Source organism: Eublepharis macularius, chromosome 1, assembly GCF_028583425.1.
Source record: "Eublepharis macularius isolate TG4126 chromosome 1, MPM_Emac_v1.0, whole genome shotgun sequence".
Lineage (NCBI taxonomy): Eukaryota > Metazoa > Chordata > Lepidosauria > Squamata > Eublepharidae > Eublepharis > Eublepharis macularius.
Genome location: NC_072790.1, coordinates 216,720,415 through 216,747,970, shown reverse-complemented (window position 1 = coordinate 216,747,970; position 27,556 = coordinate 216,720,415). Strand labels below are relative to the sequence as shown.

General features: G+C 42.3%; 1 protein-coding gene across 1 annotated transcript in view; it reads right to left on the bottom strand.

The window, feature by feature from the left end:
* The window catches only part of PAPOLG (poly(A) polymerase gamma), a 60,466-nt gene extending 45,972 nt beyond the window's left edge, over positions 1-14,494 (bottom strand). Inside the window, exon 1 of the mRNA XM_054996415.1 lies at positions 14,358-14,494. The gene's annotated coding sequence lies outside the window, so the exon portion shown is untranslated. The remainder of the gene's footprint in view (positions 1-14,357) is intronic.
* Positions 14,495-27,556: the final 13,062 nt, after the last annotated feature.

The following is a 27,556-nucleotide window of genomic DNA, read 5'->3' as shown; positions in this document are numbered from 1 at the left end:
TAGCAACGGGAAACTAAGAGAAACACTGAAAAACAACTGCCTACAAAGGCATAATTGGGAGCAACGGGGGTGGACTGCCTTAAACGACAGCCTTTGTCCACCCTCCCGGCAAGGAGAGAATAACCACCCTGTTTTTATCCAGGGAGCCAAAAAGAGCTGTAAATTTCCCATGCTAAAGACGATGTTTTGGAAGAAGAGAACGACCCTCAGCTCATATTTTGGGGGGGGGATCAATACCCCACGCACTAGCATTACCCAGGAAAACAAGCCTTTCATGTCTACTTTCTCTGTCCCGCCCTTACCCGCACGTCTCCTTCATTGCCACCACCAAGCATAAGCTTTGCACGCATCTACTGCCTCCAACGCGCACGCAAGAGCCGCACGAAGCCCCACCCACCTCCCTCTACTCGCTATATAGGGAGCGCGGAAGCCGCAGCAGCAGCCGCGCCCCCTACTGAGCGCCGGTGGCCGTGTCCTATCACGCGCCCCCTTCCGAAAGCAATCGTGCACGTATGCGTAAAATTGGCGCGTAAAGGAGAGGTGTCCTGCTGTGGCTCGTAATAGCGTTTCCCGCCTTTTTGTAGGTTTATGTGGAAAAATGAGAAAGTAACTATAAGACCGCGAAGGAGAAACTTTCTCCGGCATTGCTGCAAATAAATAAATACAACCTTTTAAAAAATCCAAACAGGAATATCGTCCAATATCTTTATTAGGACAAAATCGTGGCTAGTACTTATAAAGATACAAGTGGGGAAGACGTGACATCCCATTATTCTTTCCCTGACACCCTCCCCCCCCCAGCCTCTCCTTTTTTCTTGCTTCCTTCAGCTCTTCCTACCTGCCAATCTTTATTTTAGGGCTGCTAACTCTGGGAAATTCTTAAAGATTTGAGGGTGGATCCTTGGGAGTATGCGGTTCGGGAGGGTGGGCTATAATGCTGCACAGAGCACCCTCCAAAGCAGACATTTTCTCCTGGGGTACTGATCTCTATTCTGGAGATCAGTAGTAATTTCTGAGAGATCCCAGGCCTCACCTAGAGGATGGCAGCCTTACTTTATCTGCCTCCCAATCTTGAGCTCCGCTCCCCCCCCCCAACAGGCTCTAACCAGGAAAACTATGGACCAGTTGTACACTGCTGGCTGATCTGGGACCAGTTGCACAGTGGAGAATCTGCAGAGACATGCAGGGGAAACTCATTTCCTCCTATATTATCCACTCCCTCTCAAACCTTATTTATTGTTTATTGTTTATTGCTTTTCCGGCCGAAGCCATAAGCCATACAAACACCAACAAAATATGAACTGTACACTTGAACAGACCCAATTCACACAGACATAACTCGTCATTATCACTTTAAACTATCTAAGCTCATGAAGATTTTGTTTCTTTATCACCGTGGCTAAAAAGGAAGCCACTATAGCAGAGGTTTGATTGTCAGGAAAGTTATCAGACAGTAGCACTGAGATTGCCCAAGGAAGGACGGGAAGCTTTTCTTTTAACATAATAGGAATAATAAATCTCTCTCTTTCCTTACTCCACTTAGGGCAAAAAACTATTATATGATCCAAGGTCTCTAACTTTCCTTGTCCACAGTCACAAACTCGTTCAGAATAAGGGAGTCCAGAGAAACGACCAGAAAGCACTTTAGAGGGGAAGCCTATATTATCTTACCCTCACTATCTCCTCTTTTCTTCTGGCAACCCCCATATCCTCTCCCTGGTTCCTTCTTTCCACCCACCCTACCTTTTATTTGCCCCCCTTCAGCTATATTTATTGCTTCTTCATTTATATCCTGCCATTCTTCACAGTGGGGACCCAAAGCAGCTGACATCATTCTCCTGTCTTCCATTGTATCCTCACAACAACCCTGTTAAGTAGGTTGGGCTGGGAATGTGTGACTGGTCCAAGGTCACCTGGTGAGTTTCCATGGCAGAGCTGTAATTTGAACTGGGGTGTCCCAGATCCTAGTCTGAAACTCTAACCCGTATACCGCTTTAGCTTTTGTGAAGTGGCTGGTTTTGAAAAACAGCAAGAAGCCAGTACTGGATGGGACGTGCAAGTTGTGTGGCGGTAGGCAGCCCAGTGGTTACTGCCTGGCCTTAATGAGTCCTTAAATGCCAAAATGCCCCTGAAAAGCACCCATCCCTGCCTTTTACTGAAGAGATGAATGCTGTATAGCATTGTTGCTCAGTAAACCAATAAGAAACATGGTCTTGATGATGGGACAGCAGAGATTTTTAGGACGATTGATTTGTATCAACTACGTGAGATATCTCTATTCCATAAATAGACCAAGACATTGTTAGCCCCACCTACCTCACAAGTATAAGCACAAGTTTATTAAGGTTATTATGTCAGGCTCAGAAATATTTATTGTCCAAGGATGCTTCATGGCTGAGTGTGGCTTTGAATCTAGCTGGTTCATATCTACATTATAACCCCTGGACCTGTTGCAGTTCCACACTTCACAGAGCAGTCATATTTGCTACAACCAATACACCAATAATACACTGGCATTCCCACATCAAATGGATAAAGAGTGAATGATACATAAGTACTTGGGGTTCCCAAGCACATATATACAGGTGTTTAGGGTTGCCCTTCTGTGATTCAACCTTTGGTGGTAGGAAGTACTGTCAAGTTGCAGCCGACTTATGGCAGCCTTGTAGGATTTCAAGACAGGAGACGTTTAGAGGTAGCTTGCCATTCCCTGCCTCTGCGCAGTGATCTTGGTCTTCCTTGGTGGTTACAGTAAACTTTATGAGCTACGGCAAAAATGGATGCACTTGTGGCAAACATGTTTGCTTTGCAAAATCTGGAACTGTGGTTCCGGCATTAGTTTCCTATTCCTGTCCCTTTGTTTTAAAATCCCCAAACGCAAGGCTTATGTTGGGAAACAAAGAGTTAATAATATGCAAAATATGCAGTTATTCTCTTTTTTATCTATGCATCTTTTTAATGCAAAAGGGGAGTACATCATAACCTGAGAGGCACCCCAATGATTATAGCCTCAGGTCACCCACCAACTATATTCCAGAGATGATTGCTTTGCATTAAATCCCCAATGAAATACAGTCATTAGACTGGACAAGCCACTACACTGTTTCGCTCCAAATTGAAGCCCAGATTAATTGTGGTACTGGTAAGCTCTCAAAACAGTTTAGGAACAAGAAACTAACCATTAACACAGTGAAGCCACACTAATCACACTACCCTTGATGCGGTCTCTTTCTTTGATCAGCTCACACTTTCTCAGCAGGCCCCCAAATAGCCCCAGGGTACAAGAGTGCTTCCATTGCAATCATGTTAATTTTGCTTTTAGTTTGTCTTTAGCTGCTGGAGATTAATGAATAAAAGTGGTGTTTAAATTTACAACCAGGCCCTGTTCTGATAGCTCAGTGGTATCATCGCCCCTGGTTTTTCGACTTTGATTATCTGAGCTAGTCATCTACAAAAAAGAAAGAAAGAAAGAAAAAGTAAAGAAAATGTCTTTTCTATCTAGAGCAAGACAACACAGAGACCTGATGGGATACAAATAATAAAAAAAAGGAAATGTGAGAGGTGGGAGTGTAGATAGGAGGATCTCCTGAGATGTCCTCAATGCCCTACATTCCTACATATGAGGAATTAACCTATTGACAACTATCAGCTTTCCAGATTGAGATATGAGTTGACAAATTATGGACAGTGCCTCAGTGAGGCAAAACAATTACAATGTCAGAACACTGTTTGCAACCATATATAGAACACAGATATCTGGTGACATCATTTTAACTAGTTCTTCAGCTTGACGAACTGGTCATTAATTCAAAATGGTCACCATAGCTGCTCAGTTTTTCCACACAAACATTTCCCTTTTAATTTTGACAAACGGCATACAAGTAGACATATTTCTAACATAACAACATGTTTTTATTAGGATTTTTTTGTTTTCTAGAAAGCATATTTGCTAATTGCTAATGTTCATTATGACCTCCAAAAGCTCCGCCCACCATTCATACTTCTGAAAATGCTGAACTATAGAAGGTTGTTTGAACAACAACTCTCCATTCACAAACCATGGATGTAATAAGTTTTGGATATCTCAGGGACAGCACTTCTGATTAGAGATGGGCACGGACCGGCATTTGCCTATGGACTGCCGGCTCGGGGTTCGTGGGCTTCCACGGACCACGGTCCACGAACTTTTAATGGACCAGGCCTGGTTTGAGAACCGGTTCGAGAACCGGTTCGAGTCAGAAAAGGCCTTGGTTTTCCCACAGATTTTCACTTCAGTTGACTTTCCCCACCAAAGGTTCTCAAGTAATGCTCCTCGATTATCACTTTTCCAAGAGACAAACAACAACTTCCCCTCCCCTATTCTGACTGACCCTTACCCACCCTTGGGGGGAAGGAGAGAAACTTGTGCTCCTGTCCAGGAGAGGTGGCTGCCCACAAAACCCACCTACATGGGGCTGCATCAACAAGAGATGCCCTCCTCGAGGGCAGGGAGACCAACGCTCCATGATGGGAAATGAATGGATGTACTTGAGTGAAAGCCAACTCCGCAACAGGATCATGTAGCAATTCAAAGGCCCCTTGCTGGAATGGAAGGCACGGGAGGGATGGAAAGGATGTCTTCCACACCTTGAGGGAAGGAAACTTATGCTACCCTGTTCAGAGGGAGCCTCTTTGGGCAGTGGACAACGAGTCCCACCTTAGTGACGTGGTGTGTCAGCTTGCTTGCTATCAAGCAAGCTGACCTGGGCCACTGTCCTACTTCTCACTGGACTTTGGGGATTGACCCTCAGAGGGGCCCTTGCGTTTGCAAGAGCAGGACGGTCGCCGACAAAACCCACTTCACCGAACGTGATGCAGTCCATCAAGAAAGCTCATCATGTGCCTTAGACTGTTTTGTCACCATACAAATCATATCAAGAAAAAGAGGAGGTACTTAGAAGGTGCCAGGGACAGGGCTTGTCGTCGGGAGGAGGATAATATATGTTTGTAAAGCTCAGTCATCAGGTGCCTTACAATGTTTCATCAATATACAAATACAAATCCACTATTTAGGGAGTGAAAAAGGCTTAGAAAGAAGTGAAGCAGACAGAGCCCCCCAAAACGTGCTGCCAGTGGTTCTAGGGTGGGTGTTTCACAGAGGCCAGTAGCAGTCTCCCCCTGCACCTCAAAAGCCAGGCTGGAAATGTCCCCCCAAGTCACCCACTAAAAAGGCTTTGAAAGGAGTGAAGCAGAGAGAGCCCCCCAAAACATGCTGCCGGTCATCAGAGAGTGGGTGTTTCACAGAGCCTAATAGCAGTCTTCCTCCCCTTGCATCTCATCAGCAGCCAAGAAAGAACGTGGGGGAATGAAGGCAAGAACTCAAGCAGACAACGCCCAAAGCTGCCTTGCACCCACTGTGGGTCTGTGAGTGGGGTGGCGTCACAGCACAATAGAACCCACCGGCAACCCAGAAAAAAGGAAGAGATTTGGGGGGGGGGGATTAAGTCCGAGAAGAACCCAAGGACTCAAAACGCAGAAAGAAATCAGAGTAACCCAATAGTGCAGTAAAAGGATTTTAAAAAAGTGTTCTAGAATAGAAACGAGGAGAAAAAAATTAAACAGGAATGGAGAAAAGAGAAAGCTCTCTTGCACCAGAAGCCCCAAAGCCCCAAGGCACAAGCCGCGCTCTCACAAAAAAAAACCCCTTCCCCACAGCAAACAGTTGCTAAGCTAACTTGCATCCCTGCTCCAGCAAAATGGAGCGGAGTTTCGCGCGCTTTGTCTTTTAAGCAGAAAGGCTGGTGATCTCTGTTTGGCTGACAGAGCTGCCAATCCAGGTTTCCTGGGCTAAGATTGGTGTGTTCCAAACAGGGAAGGTGGCTCCACACTGCTGCCGAGGAAATTGTTTGAGCGGGAATCCTGGCATGACAGGCCAACGGACACACGGACAGAAAGCCCCAATGTTCGGCGGTTTCGTGAGAAAAACACGCGCCCACGGGCCACGTGTTCGCAAAGGACGAATTGGGTAAGTTCGTGACGAAATTAGGTCCGTTATGCGGACCGTGCCCATCTCTACTTCTGATATATGATTAGTCCATAAAAATGAACAGGTAGCAACCCTACATACACCCTTTCCCAGAACATGGGCCAAATTTTATTGATTTAGGACATTTTAACTCACCTTCTCTAACAAATGACTAAAAAATAACCAGCTCTTTCCAAAGAGATAGCACAAGGTTTGTGATCTGAATTAATTATACCTATTAAGGAATGTTTCATAGAGTTATTTCCCACGGATTTATTCAGTTCTTTTTTAAGTTATGGTGGTAGAGTAAGGAACTGTTAAACAACTGAATTTTTATCCTCTGATCATTACTTACCTCTTGTTCTGGTTTATGACATTAACAGTGCAATCCTAAACAGACTTGCTGCAGTCTAAGTCCATTTAAATCAATGGACTGGAGTAACTCTGTTTAGGATTGCACTGTAAATATATCACTTACTTAAGTATCACAATAGTAAAGAGTCCTGTAGAACTTTTAAGATTAACCAACTTTATTGTAGCATAAGCTTTTGAGAGCCACAGCTCTCTTCGTCAGCTGTGGCTCTCGGAAGCTTATGCTACAACGAAGTTGGTTAGTCTTAAAGGTGCTACTGGACTCTTTACTAGTTTGCTACTACAGACAAACAGGGCTGACTCCTCTGTCTCAAGTATCACAGGAGCTGAAATAGGTACAAGTTACAGCCTGTGCCTTTGCAGGTTTTCTCAGAAGTATGTCCCAATGAATTCAATAAGCCTCATTCCCAGCCAGGAAAGTATACCTCAAAGGACAGCCTTAGGGTTGAATTCCATCAATTTTTCCACTAAAGTTTGCCTATTTCACCTCCTTATTACAGTCCCTGACTCAAATGGCTTATGTCTATACAAATACCATGATTACCAGCATTGCCTTTTGAGGTAGTCAGAGGGGACTCGCCTCCCTCATCCCTTTTTCACCAGTGGAAAAGTTGGCTGGATCCAACTCTTAATTTATCCACTCTTTTCACCAATACAAAGAGTTGGGAATGAACATCGGACACTGTGGGAATCTAGCCATGCCTGTATGCATTCTAACCTGCAAAATGCTAGATTTGGCAATGTGAGAATCTTTGCTTTCTCATAAAAATCAAGTGTCTAGTCATTTTGATAGCCAGCAGTAATAAAATCAGGCTTGTGGACACATCAAATGCCCTGTCACCAGGTCGTGGCTTCAGTTCTATGGCAAAACCTGTCTTCCTCATACCCTGTCCTTCGAAGTATTTACGTGTCTTCTTAATGATGGGAAAATAATAAAATCACATATTTTTAGTCTAGTAACAGTCAAGTTTAATAATGAGAGCTGCTTAACAAGGAGAGCCTTGTGTGACACCATTTACTTTCCTGGCAATGCCGTCCTGGCTTGATGGTTCCATTATAGTCCAGACATGGCCAAGGGCCTGGTGCTCAGCATTAGTTGGACAGTAATATCCCGATAAAGGATCTTGTTAACATGTCTAGTAGTAGCCTTGGTCATGAATTCATTAGCTTCATGCAGAGATTGCATGTAATTCTGATTGCTGCTTGCAGAGAAACTTTAAAGGCAGGAGTAGGTGACAATGATTAAGGCACCCTAAATAGTGTACGTAAAGAGGACAGAAGGAACTCATTCTCCTGCATGACCCAACCTATTCCTTGTTTCTGAGAGTCAGGGTGGTCAGATGCAAGAGAGGACTATAACTTTCATAATTGTATCGGAGAGAGAATTTCAGCAGGTGATGCTTTTCTTACCTCTGCATCTGACAAAAATCCTGTTTTTCCATTCAGTTAAAGGGGCAGGAGCCCAGTCTCCTTTACATCTAGTTGCTAGGTCTGGAAACCACCCTGGGAAAGATTTTGAATGATCCCTAATCTGCAAATTTTTGAAAACCATGAAAATGGCATAGTTCAGCAGATGGTCAATAGCTTAGCCAGAGGTCAAACTAGCGTAGAGCAGAGTGGACAAGTGACCAACAGTGCTGCCCTAAGCAAAGTTACTCCCTTCTGAAATCAGTGTATAACTATTTAGGATTGCACTGGCAGTCTTTTTTGCTCTCACATTTTTACTGACACCAATGTAGTCACATATCTTGATGACACTGAAAGTATCAGAATTATCTTTTCTGAATTTTTCTGAATAAGCCTTTTCTGAATAAGAGACAAAAGGAACTATATAGGTGATACAATCTCTCTGTGTTTTAAACTTAATTTTTCTTTCTTTCTGAAATAAGGTATGAGAAGGGTTATTTGCATGGCTTGGAAAAACTACAGTATTTCCAGTTAAGAAAATCCATCCTCTGCTTGCATCAAATATGAAAGACCAATATAAAGAAGGAAAGTGAAAAAGCAACCCCTCCACCACCCATAATAACTACAGAACTCATTCAGTTATTAAATTACCACTGCACAAAATGGCAGCATGTGTATTTCTAACAAGTTTTCCTCTTTCTCTTGAATTGATTTGTATTGAAAATTGGGGTAGAAAGTCTCAAGTGCACCATGAGAAAATTATGAGTGAGTGGTGGTCCAATTGGTGACTATTTGTCCCTATAATAAAAGGCAAAATTCTAACTTATTCTTTATCATTACATTTCTATAATTATCAATAGACTACTCTTATCCTATCAGATCCCCTTTAATTCCAAATAAATTTTGATTTTAATTTCCCCCTATTCTATAAAAAAGTTCACCTACATTCCTTCCCTTAACTTCCTTATCAATCTATTAATTTCCACCATATACAACAGTTTAAATCCAATCTTCAACCTATTACAATTTGTTACACTTGGAGAAGCAGCTTCGTTTTCGTGGTCTGCCAGAAGTGGAAGGGAAGTCAGCGCAAGAACAGATGACTGAGGTGTTGGCTGAATACCTGGGGAAGGAGGAGGAGGAAATTGTGGATATCCTAGATGTGGCGTACCGTGTGAACTCGAGAATTGCAACCCAGAGGAAATTACCAAGGGATGTGATTGTGCAGTTTACAACTAGAAACATGAAAGAGAGGATTGTGACAAAACAATTTCAAGATCCATTGGAGATTGATGGCAAGACGATTATCATAATGAAGGAACTGCCCAGATCAGTGTTATTGGACAGGAAAAAATATAAAGTGCTAATTCAGACTTTGAAGGACATGAATATCAGGTACAGATGGGAGTTACCGGAAGGAGTGTCCTTTGAGTTTGGAGGGGCAAAAAAACGCATCAGATCTGAGCGGGAGATGGAGAGATTTATTAAGGACAATGAAAAAGACTTACCAACAAAACCATGAATATGGAGTGTAAAGTATTATCTTGGAATGTAAATGGACTAAACTCACCGAATAAGAGGAAAAATATTTTTCATTGGCTACTAAAACAAAAATGTGATATTGTTTGTTTGCAGGAGACCCATATCAGAAAACAGGATGTAAAATATTTAAAATCTGGAAAATTGGGCAAAGAATTTGTAGCGGCCTCCAACAAGAAAAAAAGAGGAGTGGTGTTGTGCATAAAAGAGGAGCTGCAGCCAAAATTTGTTATGAGAGATGTGGAAGCTAGATTTGTAGCAGTGGAATGCAATTGGAATTTAAAGAGAGTGTTGGTAGTCGGACTTTATGCACCTAACGGTGCAAAGGAAAGCTTCTTTGAGGATTTAAGGAAGCATTTAGACGATCTTGTATATGACCAGATAATTCTTGCTGGAGACTTCAATGGAGTGACAGATTTGGAATTAGACAAAAAGACTACAACAGCACAAAAGAAAAGAGGACTATTGCCAAAGCTTTTTTTTGAGTTGATTCAACAAGAGACTCTCGAAGACGTATGGAGGAGAGAATATCCTAAAACCAGACAGTTTACTTTTTATTCTGCAAGGCATCTTACATTATCAAGAATTGATATGATCTGGGCCTCAAAAGACTTAGCGTTATGGACTAAGGAGGCAGAAATAATGCCGATGGTAGGCTCAGATCACAACTCAATTATGTGGAAATTTGGAAAAAGGAGAAAAAGGAAAGCCTGGAGAATAAATGAGGATTTGTTACAGGAAAGTGAGAATATGGAAATATTGAGAAGAGAGACAAAGTTTTTTATACAATACAACGTGAATAAAGAAGTACCAACCAGCAAAGTTTGGGACGCGTACAAGGCGATTGTAAGGGGCATACTAATGGACTTAAATGGCAGAGCAAGGAAAAAGAAAGAGGAGAAAAGACAAGAGATTGAGGAGAAAATAAAAGCCAAAGAAGCACAGTTAAAAAAGAGACCAGGAAAAAAGAAAATACATCAGGAAATCAAAATTCTTCAAGAACAGCTAACAGCAATGAGTAATAAAGAATTGGAGTGGAACCTTAAAAGACTGAATCAAAAAGCGTTTGAGGGCGCTAATAAACCTGGGAAATATTTGGCATGGCAATTGAAGAAGAAAAGGGAAAAGAAAATAATAAATAAAATCTGTGAAGAAAATAAAACGTACCTGGAGCAGACTACCATTAGTAGAGCCTTTTATAAATTCTATGCTAAGCTGTATAATAAAAAAGAAGTAAACAAAGAATCAATAGCATTATATCTGGAGAAAACTAAACTTCCAGAAATCTCGGAAGCTTGGAGAAATAAGTTGAACAGTGAAGTAACTGATGAGGAAATAAGCAAGGCAATACAATCCGCAAATCTAGGAAAGGCGCCAGGGCCAGATGGACTTACGGCTAAATTTTATAAGACAATGGCCAATGAACTGGCACCATTCCTAAAAGAGGTGATGAATGGAGTTTTTAGGGATCAAAGGATTCCAGACACTTGGAGTGAAGCGAATATATCATTGATCCCAAAAGAGGGCCAAGATCTGACTAACGTGAAAAATTACAGACCTATATCATTACTTAACAACGATTATAAAATTTTTGCGAAGATATTGGCGGAGAGACTGAAGGGGTGGCTCTCGGAAGCCATAGAGGAGGAACAAGCAGGCTTTTTGCCAGACAGACAAATAAGAGACAATTTAAGGACAGTGATTAATGCTATTGAATACTATGACAAGCGTTGTGATAAAGAGGTTGGTTTCTTCTTTGTGGACGCTGAAAAAGCGTTTGACAATTTAAACTGGGACTTTTTGTTTGCCACTATGGAAAAGCTACAACTGGGAGAAAGATTCATCAGAGCAATTAAAGAAATTTATAGAGACCAGACTGCAGCAATTGTAGTGAATGATGAACTGACTAAGAAATTGACGATTAGTAAAGGAACAAGACAAGGTTGCCCGTTATCTCCATTGTTGTTCATTTTAGTATTGGAGATTCTGATGATACAAATACGACAAGATGAGGAAATACGAGGAATAAAAATAAAGGACTATTCATATAAGGTCAGAGCATTTGCAGATGACATAATGTTAATTGTAGAAGATCCATTGGAGAACATGCCAAAAGTGATAGATAAGATCAAGGAGTTTGGTGACTTGGCAGGTTTTTTCATTAACAAAAAGAAGTCAAAGATATTATGCAAAAACATGACTAAGCAGAAACAACAATTGTTAATGGAAACAACGGATTGTGAAGTAACTAGTAAGGTGAAATACTTGGGAGTTGAGCTGACTGCAAAAAATATAGATTTGTTCAAGAATAATTATGAAAAATTATGGACTCAGATAGAGAGAGACTTGATCAAATGGAATAGATTGAACTTGTCATGGCTGGGCAGGATTGCAGCAGTTAAGATGAATGTGCTACCAAGAGTAATGTTTTTGCTACAGACAATACCAATCATCAGAGACTCTAAACAATTTGAAAAATGGCAGAGGAAGATATCAGATTTTGTTTGGGCAGGCAAGAAGCCTCGAGTGAAAGTGAAAGTTTTACAAGATGCAAAGGAAAGAGGCGGAATGCAACTGCCCAACCTGAGACTTTATCATGATGCAATCTGCCTAGTTTGGTTAAAAGAGTGGATGACACTAAAGAATAAGAAACTATTAGCCCTAGAGGGATATAAAAAATTTTTTGGATGGCACGCATACCTATGGCATGACAAAGTAAAGGTCAACTCGATGTTCCTGCATCATTTTGTAAGGAGAAGTTTATATACAATCTGGAAGAAGTACAGAATTCACCTACAAGAAGGAACTCCCTTGTGGGTGGTTCCGTATGAGGTGATAGACCCGAGAGCTGTTGATAATGAACAACAATGTTTAACATACAAAGATATAACTAAAATTGAAGTATCTAAACTTAGAATAAAGACGCAAGAGGAACTATCACCTAACTATGATTGGTTCCAGTATAGACAGATTAGAGACTTATACAACTCGGATTCTGCAAAAGGGGGCATACGAACAGAGAACTCGGAACTAGAGCAGACCCTTCTTAAAGAAGACAAGAAAAGAATATCCAAGGTATACCAAGTATTGCTGAAATGGTATACTGAGGATGAGATAGTTAAAACACAGATGGTGAAATGAGCTATAAATTTCAATAAAGAAATAACAATGGAGGCATGGGAATACTTGTGGAAAACTACAATGAAGACAACGACATGTACTAATATTAAAGAGAACATTTACAAAATGATCTATCGTTGGTACATGACACCAAAGAAGATTGCGCTAGGGAACTTGAATACTTCTAATAAATGCTGGAAATGTAGGAAGCATGAGGGCTCCCTCTATCACATGTGGTGGTCGTGTGAGGTAGCTAGGCAGTTCTGGGGGGAAATAATAAGAGAAATGAGTGAAATTTTACAGTTTCAAATAAATAAGAACCCAGAACTCCTGCTGCTAAACTTGGGAATGGAGGGAATTCCAGCCCATCATAGGACGTTGATATTTTATATGACTGCAGCAGCTAGACTTTTGTATGCGCAGAAATGGAAAGTACAAGAAGTGCCAACTATTGAAGATTGGATCTACAAATTGCTGTATATGGCTGAAATGGACAAGATGACAAGAAAACTGAGAGATCTGGACTCAGGGCAGTTTAACACAGACTGGGAGAAGCTGAAACAATATCTGGAGAAGAAGTGGGAGGTGGGAGGAAAACTGTGGCAGTTTGAGAACTACTGAAGTATAATAAAAGTATAAAAGAGAGGGGTGACTTTACCGGGGGAGGAAGAGAAATGTGAATTTATAAGCAGTTAGATTAATTTTTTTTTTTTAAATAAACTTTTTATTAACTTTAAAAAAACAACATACAATGCGTAAACAGGAAAACAAATTACACAATATTAAAGTCAACTATAATACAAGAAAAAACAGATAGCTTATAATATACTACCAGTTTTCAAATATAATATTAACAAAGGAAAAAGAAAATTTGCTTAGAGAATTGCAATATACCTAAGCAGAGACAGTTAGATTAATTGATTGAGATATATATAGATATGTAAAGGTTAATTGATAGAATATTGATAGAGAATAATTAATGGTAAGGTTTAAACATGAGGATTGAGTAATTAACAATATTTTCTTTCTTTGATAAGATTTATATGCACCAAACTGAATGCATAGAAGAGTTAAATTGATTGATTATGTGATGAGTTATATAGAATTACCATAAAAAGATGAAATGAGTAATATATAGAGAACAAATCAAATTGTTTGATTTAAATGTGGGAAATTTTTATGGTTTATGATATATAGGTTTATGATATATAGAAATATTCAAAACTGGAAAATGGGATAAATTGTTTATCTAAAGATGTACAGTTTGGGTGTATAATAAGTAAAGGAGTTAAAGATGTACTGCTTAATATAATGGAGAATGTATATTTGTTTTAGACAGAGGAATTTAATAGAAGTAAGGGAAAAGGGACAGAGGGTGGGAAAGCTGTTGGAAGTCAACAAAAGGGGGGGAAAGGGAGGGGGTTAGAAACGAAAAATTAGGGGAAAATTGAATGTAATGTAAAAATAATAATGTTCTAACCCAATAAAAAACTTAAAAAAAAAAAAACAATTTGTTACACTTTTTGCTTTAGGTTCAATCCCTTAAAAAGTACTTATACCTTGGAACTAAAAACTTATTGCTTCAGGTAATTCCATCTATAGTTTCATTCTTATATTTCTATCTCTCTACATCTTTAGCAAATAAATTTTGCTTTTACATTTTTCCCAATCTATAGAAAGAAAAAAAAATTACTTAAATTTTGTTCTCCTTATTTTCTTATCAATTTGTTCATTTAACTTTGCATTTTACATTTTTCAATTTGTTCATTTATCTTTCATTATCAATTCTATAGCCGTTCCTATGGCAGCCTGCCACTCCTTCTCTACTTTCTTCATGGTTCTACGCTGATTTCTTCCCCGCCCCAGATATCCTTTTTATCTTTTATTTTAAAAATCTAAAATACTTTAATCTCACCAAATGTCGGGTGGAGAGTCTCTATGGTAGCTTGCTTCGTCCTTTTCCCTTCCGGAATGGTGGGTATCCACTTCTTTTTGTCCTCTCGTTGCTATATCTCGCGTTATTTCCTTTGTTTTCCTTCCGAGGTCTTCTTTGCTGTTTCCACTTCCTTCTTACTCTCCAGATTAAGCCTCTCTAGGCAGTGTCACTCATTGTTCTCCTTGCTTTCTAACCTCTCGCGATGTTTGCTCCACAGTTTCTCAGCCTCCTCCCCTTTTCTCACTGCCAGTTATCTCTTCCAAAACTGCAGGTATGCATAAACAAAAATTAATTTCACTTCTTTTACACTTTATAGTATATCGAATTCCACTTTTTCCTTCAAAATGCCTTGCTCCTTTCTTGTTCTATCAGCTCAGTCCACAATTTTAACTTTTAGTTAAATCTCTCTTCTCATTTTAAGTCCAAAAGCAAGATAAAGATCTTTTACCTCAATTTGTTCCATTTGGGTCTTTCATGCTGTTTCATTCGTTTCAAATTGGCCAAATCTGGTTCTGAAGCTTGGTTTCTGGCGACCTTATGCCAGACAAATGACTCAAAGAGTACTGCAGAGATTTTAGCTCGCCCTTCTCCAAGGGGACCTCAAGGCGATGAGGAAAATCCTTTGTCCAGGACCTCCCCCGCCGCCGAGATCACTCACTCTCAGGGTCTCATAGCGTTCTAGCTCCTCTTCTATCTGTAGAGGAGTGGCAGCAGGTGATCTAAGCACCTGGCCTTCCCAAACAGTCACTCTTGATGGTCCAGCTCCCTGGACCGCGTCAGGTCGCCATTATCCAAACCAGAAGTCCGCCCGAACTGCTCTTTCATTACTGATCAGTATTGTTGCCATTTCTCAGTGGCTCCATCTTATGACCTCTTTATACAGGAAATCACATGAGATGTCATGCCAGAATTATTTCACTCTGGGCTTGGCAGCACTGGAGTGGGAAATGTTTCCATGGGAATGGAACCTAGGGCAAGTGGCAACTTCACGGCACCTATAACATAAGATGCCATGTTAGTAAGGTACGAATGTACTCACTAATGAAGGATGAAGTAGAAGAAGAGGCCTGGCAATATTTAGAAAAAAAGATGATATAATAGAGGAAGATCCTGTGATGGAACTACTTCGACCACATTGAAGATAACGCCAGCTTAGCTGCATTGGTGAAACCACACTGGGCTTCCACCTTGGCATTCCATTGCAGTATTAGCTGAGAGTGTTTGAATGACCTGCATCAGTTGCAAAGTCAATATACAATTGCTGTATAGTAAAAAAACTGGTCATGAAGAATTGTCACATTAAAACAAGAAAGTACGCTTTGTTCCTGAATGATCCTAAAAAGAATTGGGCTCACTCACCGAGGCCCTCATGCCCGGTGAGTTTGCCAAAACCAGGAACAAACTGTAGTTTGAAGTCCTGGATACTAGATCAAATCTAAATTATAATTTGCTGGTTCAGATGTAATGGCCGAAGATAGTTTGCTAAAAAGCAGAAAATAATTAATGATACATGAATGGAGGAGGGATGCTGGTGGAGGAATCACATGAATGAGTGAGTCCAAAAATCTTCTCAGGCTCCTTCATATAGCACCAAACCATAGTTTGTCATTTTCTCTGACCCACGCCGAAAGCAGTCTTCAAATGCATTAGCAAATGCATGATTCTATATTTAGAGATGACCGACAGTGCCATCTTAAGCAAAGTTACTCTCTTCTAAGTCCACTGAAGTCAAGGGTGTAACTTTACTTAGGATTGCAGAGTGGATCCCCCTAGGCCTGTGCAAAAATCTGTGCATGGAGCTTTGGCATTCTGTCTACTAGATGTTCTACTTAGAACCTCTCTTCTTGCAACTGCTTTGCTCACATGCTTTCAAAGAATGCATGTGAGCAAAGAAACTTGATTTTCTTGCTTGCTTCCTCACTATTCCTCAGTACTTTTCAGCAGCAGCCAGAGTCCATACTCCTCAACATGATTTCCACCATTCCTTGACTCCTTGGTTTTAGATAACCAACCTTGTTTTAAAAAATCCGGAAGTATTCCATTAGCACAAATTGCTACTCATAGTGCAAGGAGAGAGGAGTATTCCCTTTATAATGTAAATACTTACATTTTGCATTCAAATGTTCTGAATTGCTCTTATTTTTTCCAATAAATCTTTTTGGTTGGAAATGTGTCTGTAGATAAGGTTTTTCTGCTTTTGAAGCATTCTGTTTTCCTGGAGGAGCTCTTGTTTAATCGATGAAAATTAGATAGGCTAAAGCCCCTTGGGGTGGCTCAATTCACTCTTCAAAGGCAAGCTGCTAACAACTCAGTGCTGAAGTATTTTATGAAGCCATGCTTCATTCTTTGCCATTTATTTAGAGTACAGCATTAATTAATTGGTGCCGGGTTGCTTTTAATTATGCCCTACTCTTAGTAAGCTTTGGGGATCTGTTTATTGTTGGCAGCGAGGCTTGGGATGGGTAGGAGTTCAAAAAAGTCTGTGATTAGCATTTTGCTTTTCTCCATTCTTCCAGCTTTGTCAAATACCCTGAGAAAATTACTATGCTTTGAACACAAATAAAGACAGCCAAATTGAATTATGTGTTGCTCAGCAAAGGATCGACTCTGATGAGACAGCAACGGGACCAGAGGCATGAAAATGAAGGCATATGCATAGGGGTATAGGTACAGAAAACAGCATCAAGAAGAAAATAATATAATACAGCTGCATGCAGCCAAGCAGATGAAAAACCAAAGATGCAAGATACATCAGGATCATGTGTTAGGATGAAGCCATACTCCAGAGGACCCAGACAGAGACTAGGAAGACGATCTGTATCAAAAAGGTCCAGAAGTCCAACACAGAGGCAGATTCAGTTGTGCAACAAAGGGACTAAAAATGGAGGCTGGAAGAAGGATGTAGGGAAACAGCAGACTGGGGATAGGGGTGTATATGGATGGTAAGAAGAGTGACAGATTGGGAAGGCATTAGGTAGGGAGATCTGAAACTTGGAGATGTTTTCATTCCCAAGCAGGAGCTCTTATATTTGTTCTTCATATACAGAAAGACTACTTGGTTTCCTCTGACTCCAGTGGATGAAAGGAGCTGAAGATCTCTGTGACATGTTTTGTAGGCTAGATAGACCATATCGCCAATGGTATAGCTTCCTCAAGTTGTGTATATAATGCCAATTAATAGGTGATTGAGGCCAATGAAATAGATTTGCTCACTCTCAAGTGTGGCGTATTGGCCAAGAGACTAAAAAGAAAGAAGACAAGTGGCCCAGTGATATTTCAGGGTATGTGCAAAAGGGTATGTGCAAGGAGAAGGTAGTTCCTTCTCCTCCCACACTACAGTCCCAATCCAAATCAGGCCCGGTGTGTTTCAGCAATGAGTTCCCAGTGGATTTGGCCTTGGTTATCCAAGCTGTGCTTACATCTAGGTGGAGTACTGCAAGGTGTTCTCTGCTGAGCAATGAAAGCCATGTTACCCAAATAGGAGGTATCCTAACTAGTTGGGGAAATTAGCTTTAAAGGAGACAAGCAACATGGGATTCTCCACCTATGTTTATGGAGATTATTCCCTTAGAGAGCTCTCACATAAATCAGGCAGATGTTCAACTGGAAAGTTTTTTTAATTAAAGGAAAAATAAAAAGGAAAACGTGCAAAAACGCACACAGCACACATACAGGGATAACTAAGAAAGTCAGGGAGGAAAGGGGGATAAAGCAGTTTCAGGGACTGCGATAGTTACCAGTCTTGAAGACAGAGGTCTATGAAGACAGCAGCAAAATGACCAGAATTTCATGATGAAGAGAAGAGGCCAAATGAGTTTAAGGGTGAAAGGATGGGTCCCAAAACACACACACAGAGCACAATTGGGGAGGCCAATTATAGGGTGAAATGCTCCCTGGGGCAAACTGGCATCTTGCTCCAAAAACAATGGCTTAATGGTTTGTTGAGTAGAACCATATGTTGGGAGTGGTTTGAAGTGACTATCTGGGATGGCCTATAGGTGAAAATATTGCTTGATGACCTGGTAAGTACTGGATGGGAAAGCTACCTGGTTTGCTGAATAGCTTTGATTAGGATAGGTGGGTGATGGGGAAGTACAGCAGGGCATTGATGGGATCAGACAAGGGTTAGGAAACCTTGTTATCTCTGCGTCTCTCCAGGGCATGGAGGGGCTGTCAGTCAACTGCCTCTGACTCATGCTCTGTTAATTTTCCAGCTCCTGCTCAGTTGGCATTCACTTTGCCATGGGCAAGGCAGTACTCTGGACTTATGGCATATGAGGAAGGGGTTTATGACATTTCATCCATAAACTGGCCCCTCAGCATGAAGAGAGGTCTGACTGCTAACAGCTGTTCAGAAGCTTCAACTGGTTCATACTGCAGCAGTCAGCTTCCAGCTGCCAGTTTGCTTCCAGGCATAATTCAAAGGTCTGGTTATTATTTACTAGGAAACCAAACTCAGCCTTGTTGCAAAAATTGAAATTTGTTTGACCTGGTTCAGTTTGACCCAATAACTATACTAGACTGGAGAACATTGAAGAGGAAAGATTTATTCCAGGTTATATTGGTTAAGAGCGCAGGACTCTAATCTGGAGAACCAGGTTTGATTCCTCACTCCTCCACTTGAATCCACCTGGGTGACCTTGGGTCAGTCACAGCTTCTAGCTCTCTCAGCCCCATCCACCTCACAGGGTATTTTGTTCTGGGGATAATAATAGCATGCTTTGTAAACTGCTCTGAGTGGGTGTTAAGTCATCCTGAAGGGCGGTATATAAATCGAATGTTGTTGTTGTTGTTATTAAATGGGGTACAGAGTATAGGTACAACAAACACTCTGAGCCTGCATTCTGAGGCAAAGCCCTCCCTCTATTCTTCGTTTGCTTCTCAATTCTGAGTGGAATTTTTCTACTCCCTTATCTACCAGCTCTGTTTACTGCTTTGGTCTTGCTGTCTCAGTTATTTCCTGTACTTCTGCAAGGTCAGGCAACTAAGCTAATTTCTATATTGCATGTTAACAATACAGCAGTGCTCTTACTAGTAATTTTGCTCACCACCTGAGACCTACAAGCCTGCCCTTTCAATAAGATCTTCCTCAGAGGCTGTGGTCTGTGTTAGCATGAGTGAGCATGAAAAACATGGCCTCCTTAGTGGTTGCACCTAGACTCTGAAATTGCTTTTCCACAGAAGTTCTCCTGCCACCACATTGTTTTCAGGCACCAGGCAAAGATAGTTTTCTAGCTTTTTAAATCTCTCTCTTCCCCATAGAGTTTTATCATCCATTCTCAGGTTTATACAGTTATGGTTTTAAAGTCTCACTCCACAGCTTTATGCTTCTAGTATTCTTACAATTTTAAGGTCTTTTACAGTATTTTTAATCTGATACCATTTTCATTGTTTTATTTACATATCTTTTAATCCTAGTTTGCTGCTGCTGCTGCTGCCCTTTCAGTGGTCTTCTATTTTTGCGCTGTTATTATTTGTTGTAAGCTACCTCAAAGATTTTAAATGCAAAAGCAGAATAAAAATATTTTAAATGAATAGTTTGTATGAAACAGGTTACTGTGACTATCTTTCATTTATTTTTAAACTAAATAGGTTACCCAAACTATAGTGCAAGTCCCCTCCACCCAAGATCATTTGTATCACATGCAAAAGAAGGTCATTATTTGAATTCCACATCAGTACTAGGTCCAGTTTTTCTGTAATTGTCTAGGGGTGGGGGTTGTGCTTATTTCCTAATGTCTGTAGATAAGGCTTAAATTTTCCTCAGGAAAAAAGTAGGGCATTTTTAAAAATGTGAACAGTCATTGATGAACGAATCTTTTTATATATATAGTAGCTGGATGATACTGAGAAAATTCTCAGATAATGATAAGCTAAGTCTAATTTCAGCCAAGTGGAGTTCATTCATGATAAAGGAATTTCTGGAAACCAATTCTTTGTGACTGTGGGGAAACATACCCCTAGAATTTCTAATCTTTGACAGAGAATGAGAGCGGACTTTTGTGAGTCCACTGTAAATCCCAGAGCTGATAGTCAATGCTGAACACACTGAATATGAAAAGAAAGGATCACTTCAGAACTTGCTGCCAATATAATATTCTTGGAGTCAAAGAGTAATCTATTCCTAAGCGTCTTAATAATGAAAATAGTGGTCAGATAAGCACAGCACTGGATGCCTTTGCAAGAGGAGGGAATGCGCTAAAAGGATTTAAATTAATTTTTTAAAGAAACTTATCTTGATATCCATTGCTGAATGCAGTCCCCATTTTATAAAGCTTGGGAAGTAAACGTTAGCAAGATTTTGCAAATGGAAAGGTGAAGGCCTCATTAAGCAAGATTAGAAGCAAGAACAGTGCACCTGTGCAAGTAACTAGAAATTTGCACCCAGGTCAGAACAATCTGAAAACAGGACATATTTATGTCTAACGGTTAATATATATTATGCAAAGTCTCCCTTCTAATAGTTATCCAGCTCTGAAGCAGAGAGTAACTAAGTCACTGCAATGGAAAGAAGAGGTATAGGATATGACATGTTTGAACCATGGGGAAGGAGAGAAAACGAGTCTTTTATTGAATAGCCTTTGTAGCTGCAGTAAGGAGGGGGGCAAAAAGGGGGCACTTCTCGTTCCTGCACCTCCTAAGATTTCCAATTCTATCTTGGGAAAGGCCTGGAGATTTGAGGGTGGAGCCCAAGAAAAGTGGAGTTTGAGGAAGGCAAGTTGCTCAGCATGGAAGTGATGCGATAGAACGCACCCTCCAAAGCTGCCATTTCCTCCATGGGAACAGATCAGTTCTAATTCCAGGTAGAGGTAGGTAGCTCTACCCCCCCCCCAGTAGTGGCTTTTCAGGGGCTATGAGGGTCTGGTTGGGAGGCGGATGAGATTCCCCCTCCACAGTCTCTTTGCAGTTCCAACTGAAGATACTGCCGGAACAGACTCCAGTCCATTAACAAGCAATACTTCTTGATAATTTTTCCCAGCTGTACATTGCTCTGAAATGTATTTTTAATGTAGCAAGCAATCCTTTTTCACTGACATGAGTAATTATTTTCAGTCCATCTTTTCTTAATAGAAGTCTCAACTAGGTAGGAGAGGAAAGGGGGAAACAAGTACAGTTTCCCCAAGAAGGTACACACTAACTGCTCCCTCTCCTGGCATAGTCAGGGGAAACAGCCAGCCAAAGGAACAGCTGTTGGTTTTTTTCCGGGCAAATAAAATGTATTACTTGGCATGGGGGAAGGGCTTGCTGTCCCTCTTACCCCACACACTTCCAAGTAGATTTTGGGTTTTTGCTTCTTGCATAGCAGAGAGAGCCGTAGTTCATGTGTAGCCAAGGGCGGGGCAAGGCAAAAAGAAGGGGCCAAGCTGAGACTGTAGACAGTAACAACACATCTCGAAATTGCTCAAGCCAGTGAGCACACCTGAACTGGTAGCTTTTATGGCCAGTAGAAGCAGACTGGAAACTTAAAATGGTCTTGGAGCAAGCCAAGCCAAGCAGTTGCCATGGCATTACAAACTGACTGAAGGGACTGCACAGCTCAGAACCCAACGACTGCACCAGTTGTGTGAGCTGGCTCCCCCATCGCCTCCCTCCACATGGCTTCCATATGGTGGTGGTAAATGAGAAAGAAACCAGTGAACTGACTCTGATCAAGGGAAATGGTTCCTGTGGCACTGGCAAATCTTCTCAGCAAGGGCCTTCTCATTCATGGCACCAAAACTCTGGATCTCTGTCCCTGGAGAGACTTGTCTGTCTCCTTCTGTTGCCATCTTCTGCCACTAGGTGAAGACTTTTTTGTTTTGTCTGGCATTCTCTCAGTGATCCCTCCTTCCTGTCTTATGTTTTAAATGTTGTTTCTCTCATCAATATATACAAGGGTTGCCATTCCCCCGCCAGGGGCGGGGGATCCCTTGCTCCCACCTTCCAACCACCGCCTCCACTTACCTGGCTGGTGGGGCATGGCATGCTCCCATGGGCCCAATTCAGGCCCAAATTGGCCTGGATTGGGCCTCTGCAGAGTGCAGGAGCACTCCTGCACTCCTCAGTGGCCCATTCCAGGCCGATTCCCCCCCCCCGGAGCACGGGAGCACTCCCGGTGTGGCTGAGGCCTGCACAATGATGTCACTTCCCAGAAGTGATGTCATCATGTGCATGCTTTGCGTGCACATGACAGGCACCAAAGCAGGTAGGTGCCAGAGCCTCCACGTCCTGCTGGGAGGACAGGGACCTGGCAACCCTAATATATATAATTTTCAACATGGCTAAATCTGTGAATATTTAAGTACAGAGATTGCAGCCATAAACAGACAGCATAGATCTTTCTACAAATCTGAAAAACATCCTAGATTTGCAGAAAAATCTGAAAAATAAATACATTGGGGAGGGTTAAAACTCTCCAAAATAATAAAAGCAGCATCTGTAGCTTTAAGAAATGAATGCTCTCAGAGGCCATAGCTAGGCAACCACAACAGTATTGCCAGCCTTCCAGACTTGGTTTCTGTCAGGAAAAGGCAGGAGAAGGGGGAAGGGCCCTTTCAAGGCCTGTTTTGACCTTTGAGGGAAGACTTACTGGGGCCAGGCCTGGCAGCAACCACTGACAACTTGATACCTTGTGACTTCCATGAGTCACTCAGGCCCAGCTTTTTGCTACTGTTCAACAGCAGCCACTTCATGAAACCAATGTGATGTAGTGGTTAGAATTAGACATGGGCACGAACCGCATTACGAACGCAAAAAACCCACGAACTACCCAATTGTTCGCGATCAAGTCCAACGAACCAGCGTTCGTAAGAAGCCCGGTTCGTTGCGCAAGTCCGCGGTTCGTGAAGCCAGACAGTCAAGCACCATCAATCAATTCTCTTGGAAACAGAGCCGGGGAAATGCCTGAACTCTGTCTGCACTCCTTCTGTCACCCTGGACACCCGAATGGAAGTCCAACTTACCTTGATCAGCAGGTCTTCCTTCCAACCATGGAGCTGCAAAGTGGTTACAACTTGGAAGAAGACACCCAGGAGAGGGAGGGGGAGGGGGTGTTCTGTAGCCATGGGCACTCCAATCTCATCCCTGCAAACCCTGATAGGCAGCTCTTATGGCCAACCACAGACCTCCTGTGTTGCTCTATGGGACCTCAGCTTATAAAAAGCACTGGGCTCCCAGGCTGGGTTTCACTTTCAGCGAGCAGTGGAGTGTGACAGAGCTGTTGCTTGCTACTTGCTAGCCTTTGGGGAGAGAGACAGAGAGAGTATAATTGATTGGCCATACCCCCCGCCCCCTAGAGGGGAGGCAGCCCACCTTCGAGTACACCCCTTGTATGTCAACTGGTGACTCTAATTGTATAGAGTGGGAGTTTCCTGGGGGCCTCGGATTGGAGAGGGTATAACTCCAAGATCCCTATTGCAATCTTGACCAAACTTGGTTGCTGGCTGGAGGAGAGCCTGCTAAACACTCCCTGTGAATATGGGCTCTCTAAGTCCAACAGGGGCTGTTCTGAGCCCCACGAACCTCGAACAGGTTCATCAGCAGGAAATGTTCGTCGTGGTTTATTAGTTCGGGTTCGTCAGCGGCACCGAACCACGAACCATGGGTTCATTATTTTGGGGGGGGGGGTCGTGCCCATGTCTAGTTAAAATTTCAGACTAAGATCTAGTGTCGTGAATCATTCTCAGCCCGACACCTTACCCCCTGCCGTTGGGTCCTCCTTGGAGGACGAGGAGCTGGAGGAGTTGGCTTGGCTGACCTCTACACCAGAGGAGCCTGCACCAGAGCCAGCCACGGTGCCAGAGGAATGGCAAGGGGGACAGCCCGCGACCTTGGGGAATGCCACCAGAGGTGAGGGCTCCCGCAGAGCAGAGGAAAGACGAGCTTCTGGGCCTTCTCAGCCTTCTGAGCCAGCTGCGAAATGGAGGAATCGGGCATGGGTAGTTGTTTGGGAAAGGCACAGGAGTGCACACTTGCAGGCTCAGCGTCAGGCAGAGCTGCTCTCAGAGAGCGAGGCATTGCAATCAGGTGGAGAGGAAACTTCGTTTGCCACCCCCTGTGACCAGCAGCTCCACACCTGGAAACCCATGCCCTGCCTTGTACCTTGGATTGAACTCTTAGACTCTGACTCTGGCTTCATTGTTGGACTCTCCCTTGCCTGCTTCCCCCGTTGGATGAACTCCTTGGCTTTTGACTCCAGCTTAGCTTGTGGAATTCACACTTACCTGTCTCTCTCTCTCTCTTGTGGACTGAACTCCTGGCACTGACCTTGGCTCGGCTCTTGGACTCTCACCTAACTATCTCCCTGTGTGGCTGCCTGGCCAATTAGTGAGCCACCTCGGCAGCCCAGCGCCTGGGATAGGTGCCCGAGCCTTGAAGGCAACATCTAGGGGACCCAGGTTTGAATCACTATGCTGCCATGGAAGCTCACTGAGTGACCTTGGGTCAGTCATACATTCTCAGCCAAATCTACCTCACAGGTTGTTGTGAGGATAAAATGAAGGAGAGGGTAATGTTGTAAGCTACTTTGGGTCCACCTTGTGAAATGAGGGTATAAATAAAGCAACCAAATACAGCTGAAGATGGGTCTGATAAAAGGTAGGTTGGTGGGTGTGGGGGAAGGAAAGAAGAAAGTAAGGAAAGGAGAGGATATGAGGATTGGCAGGAGGAGAGAAAGGGGACATACGCAGAGGGAAATGAGGTGCCTCTGATGATTCCTTGCAAGTTCCTCACTGTGCAACTGGGCACGGCACAGCAGTCATCACACTGTGCAACTGGGCCAGAGTTTTCCAGGCAGAGGATGCTGGGAGAGGGAAGAAGGGAAAGCTGAAGATAGTGGGGAGTGGGCAAATAAAAGTAGCTTGGCTGGTTGACGGGAAGGAGACAGGGAAGCAAGTAAATAGAAAAGGCTATGGGGGCTTTTAGGGAAGGGAAAGAGGAAATAGTAAGGAAAAGCAAAATGAGATCCTTCCTGCAAGTCCTGGTGAGTCCTCTGCTTGTGTATTTTATTGTACTGTATGTCTATTTTAGCTTTGCTTTAAGTGTTTTAATGATTGATTCTCTTTAATGGTTTAAAGATTTTTTTAATTATTTATGTTTTTAATCTGTTAGCCACATTGGTGGTTTTGATCAGGGCAAAAAGGTGAAGTATAAATTTTGTAAATAAATAAATTAAATAAAGCTAATGGGGCTTGCCTCTGCTTGTTCCTGGACACCAATAGCCCTCCAGAACAGCAGCCCACCAGGAAATATCCCTGTAAGGTAAATGGCCAGCCTGTTCTTGATGGCCAGGGAGCGCCATCTGACCAGGGGTGAAAGTAACTGCAAGTCCTTAATGGTACTGTTTCTCCTGCAGTGTATGAAGCAGAAAACCACTCTGGTCCTTTTCTTAACCAGTGCTCTGTACCAACCCATAGTGGTTTACTTTCACCCCTACGTCTGACCCACTTTGACTGATCAGTGCCTCAAGCCCTTCCTTGGCTGGTGAGGTTTCTTCTTTGCAGTTCTTTCCTCCAGCCTGACCTGAATAGTGGCACACATACAAGATAGTTTATGTTTCTGTTTATTGAAACTTACTGCACTTTTTAGCCTAATGGTCCCCAAAACAATTAACAAAAAAATTATGAACAACTTCAACCAATGCAATGGGAAACAATATGAAAGTTAAGAGAAACAAATCTCCCCAAAGGCCTGGAAGCAGTATAAAGCACAAATATCTGATAAACTAAGAGAAGATGGAAATTAATAATTACAAAATGGCCCCGTCTTAGGCTCATAACTAAAGATCAAAGGAAATAAGGCTAAGCGAATATTCCAGGACAGAGAGTAGATGCCTATATCTCTGATGTGTGGCACATGGAACAGGGCATTTGCCAAAGATCTTGATGTATCTGAAAGGTGTATCTCAGAGTACATTTGGAAGGCATATGATAAAGCAGCCCTGACCTGGATGGCCCAGGCTAGCCTGATCTTGTTAGATCTCAGAAACTAAGTATGGTCAGCCCTGGTTAGTACTTCGATGGGAGACGACCAAGGAAGACCAGGGTTGCTATGTGGAGGCAGGCAATAGCAAACCGCCTCTTTTAATCTCTTGCCTTGAAAACCCCAGCAGGGGTCACCATAAGTCAGCTATGACTTGACAGCACTTGACACACAGCCAATACAGCAACCTTGCTGAAGCTAAGCAAGTATGAGTTGAGTCATCTTGGTGGGAGACCTCCTGGGAATCCTTTAAACACTGATGGAAGAACAAATATAATAAATAAATAAGTCGGTCCTAAACTATTTGTGTTTTAAAGGTCAGCACCAGCACCTTGAATTGAACCTGGAAATCAAATGATAAATCAGTGCAGGGCTCCCCCCTCCCCCCGAAGAGTTACAGGAATGATATGATCATGACAGCCTACTCTGTTAGTAACACTGATGCTGCATTCTTGACCAGTTGTCATTTCTGAGCGCTTTTTCAAAGGCAGCTTTATTTAGACACTCTGGATGTATCATTTTCCAGCATAGGTATATTTGGAATATGAGACTCAGCTGGTAAAAAGCATTCCTGGCCATAGATGTCCCTGCCTGTAAGGGAGCAAAGGCAGTTCTGGGGCATTTCTAGACTACAAACCAGAATTCATTCCTATCTGGCACATGCTGTGTGTACCAATTCCAGCCTTGATGATATCACCACCAGCCAGCAACTTGAGTTTGTACCTCAGAGCCAAACTACAAGTGATGTCTTACACAGGTTGGATACTAGTCGGCTTCCCTCAAGTTTTGATGGGAAATGTAGGTGTCCTGGTCTTGCAGCTGTAATGGAGAGCCAAGCTGTAAAACCAGGGCGCCTACATTTCCCATCAAAACTTGAGGGAAGCTGACAAGTGTCCAACCTGTGTAAGGCGTCACTTGTAGTTTGGCTCTCAGGGTCCCAAGCATGGCACCTGCAGACACATTTCCTGGTGCCTGTCTAGTGTTTTTAGAAAACAGATGGGGCCAGGAATGACTTTTGTTCAGCAGGGCTTCTGATTGGTCTCTGAAGATAGGATTGGCAGTGCAGACTTTTAAAAAGTCTTTCTGCAGCAGGTGCCACCACATCCTAAGGTCTGAAGGTAAACTGTGTGTATGCGAGAAAGTATTTTTAAACAATATGTATGTTTTAAAAGGCATACTGTTAAAGAGACCTTCTGCCTGAAATGTTGAAAAGTTACTAT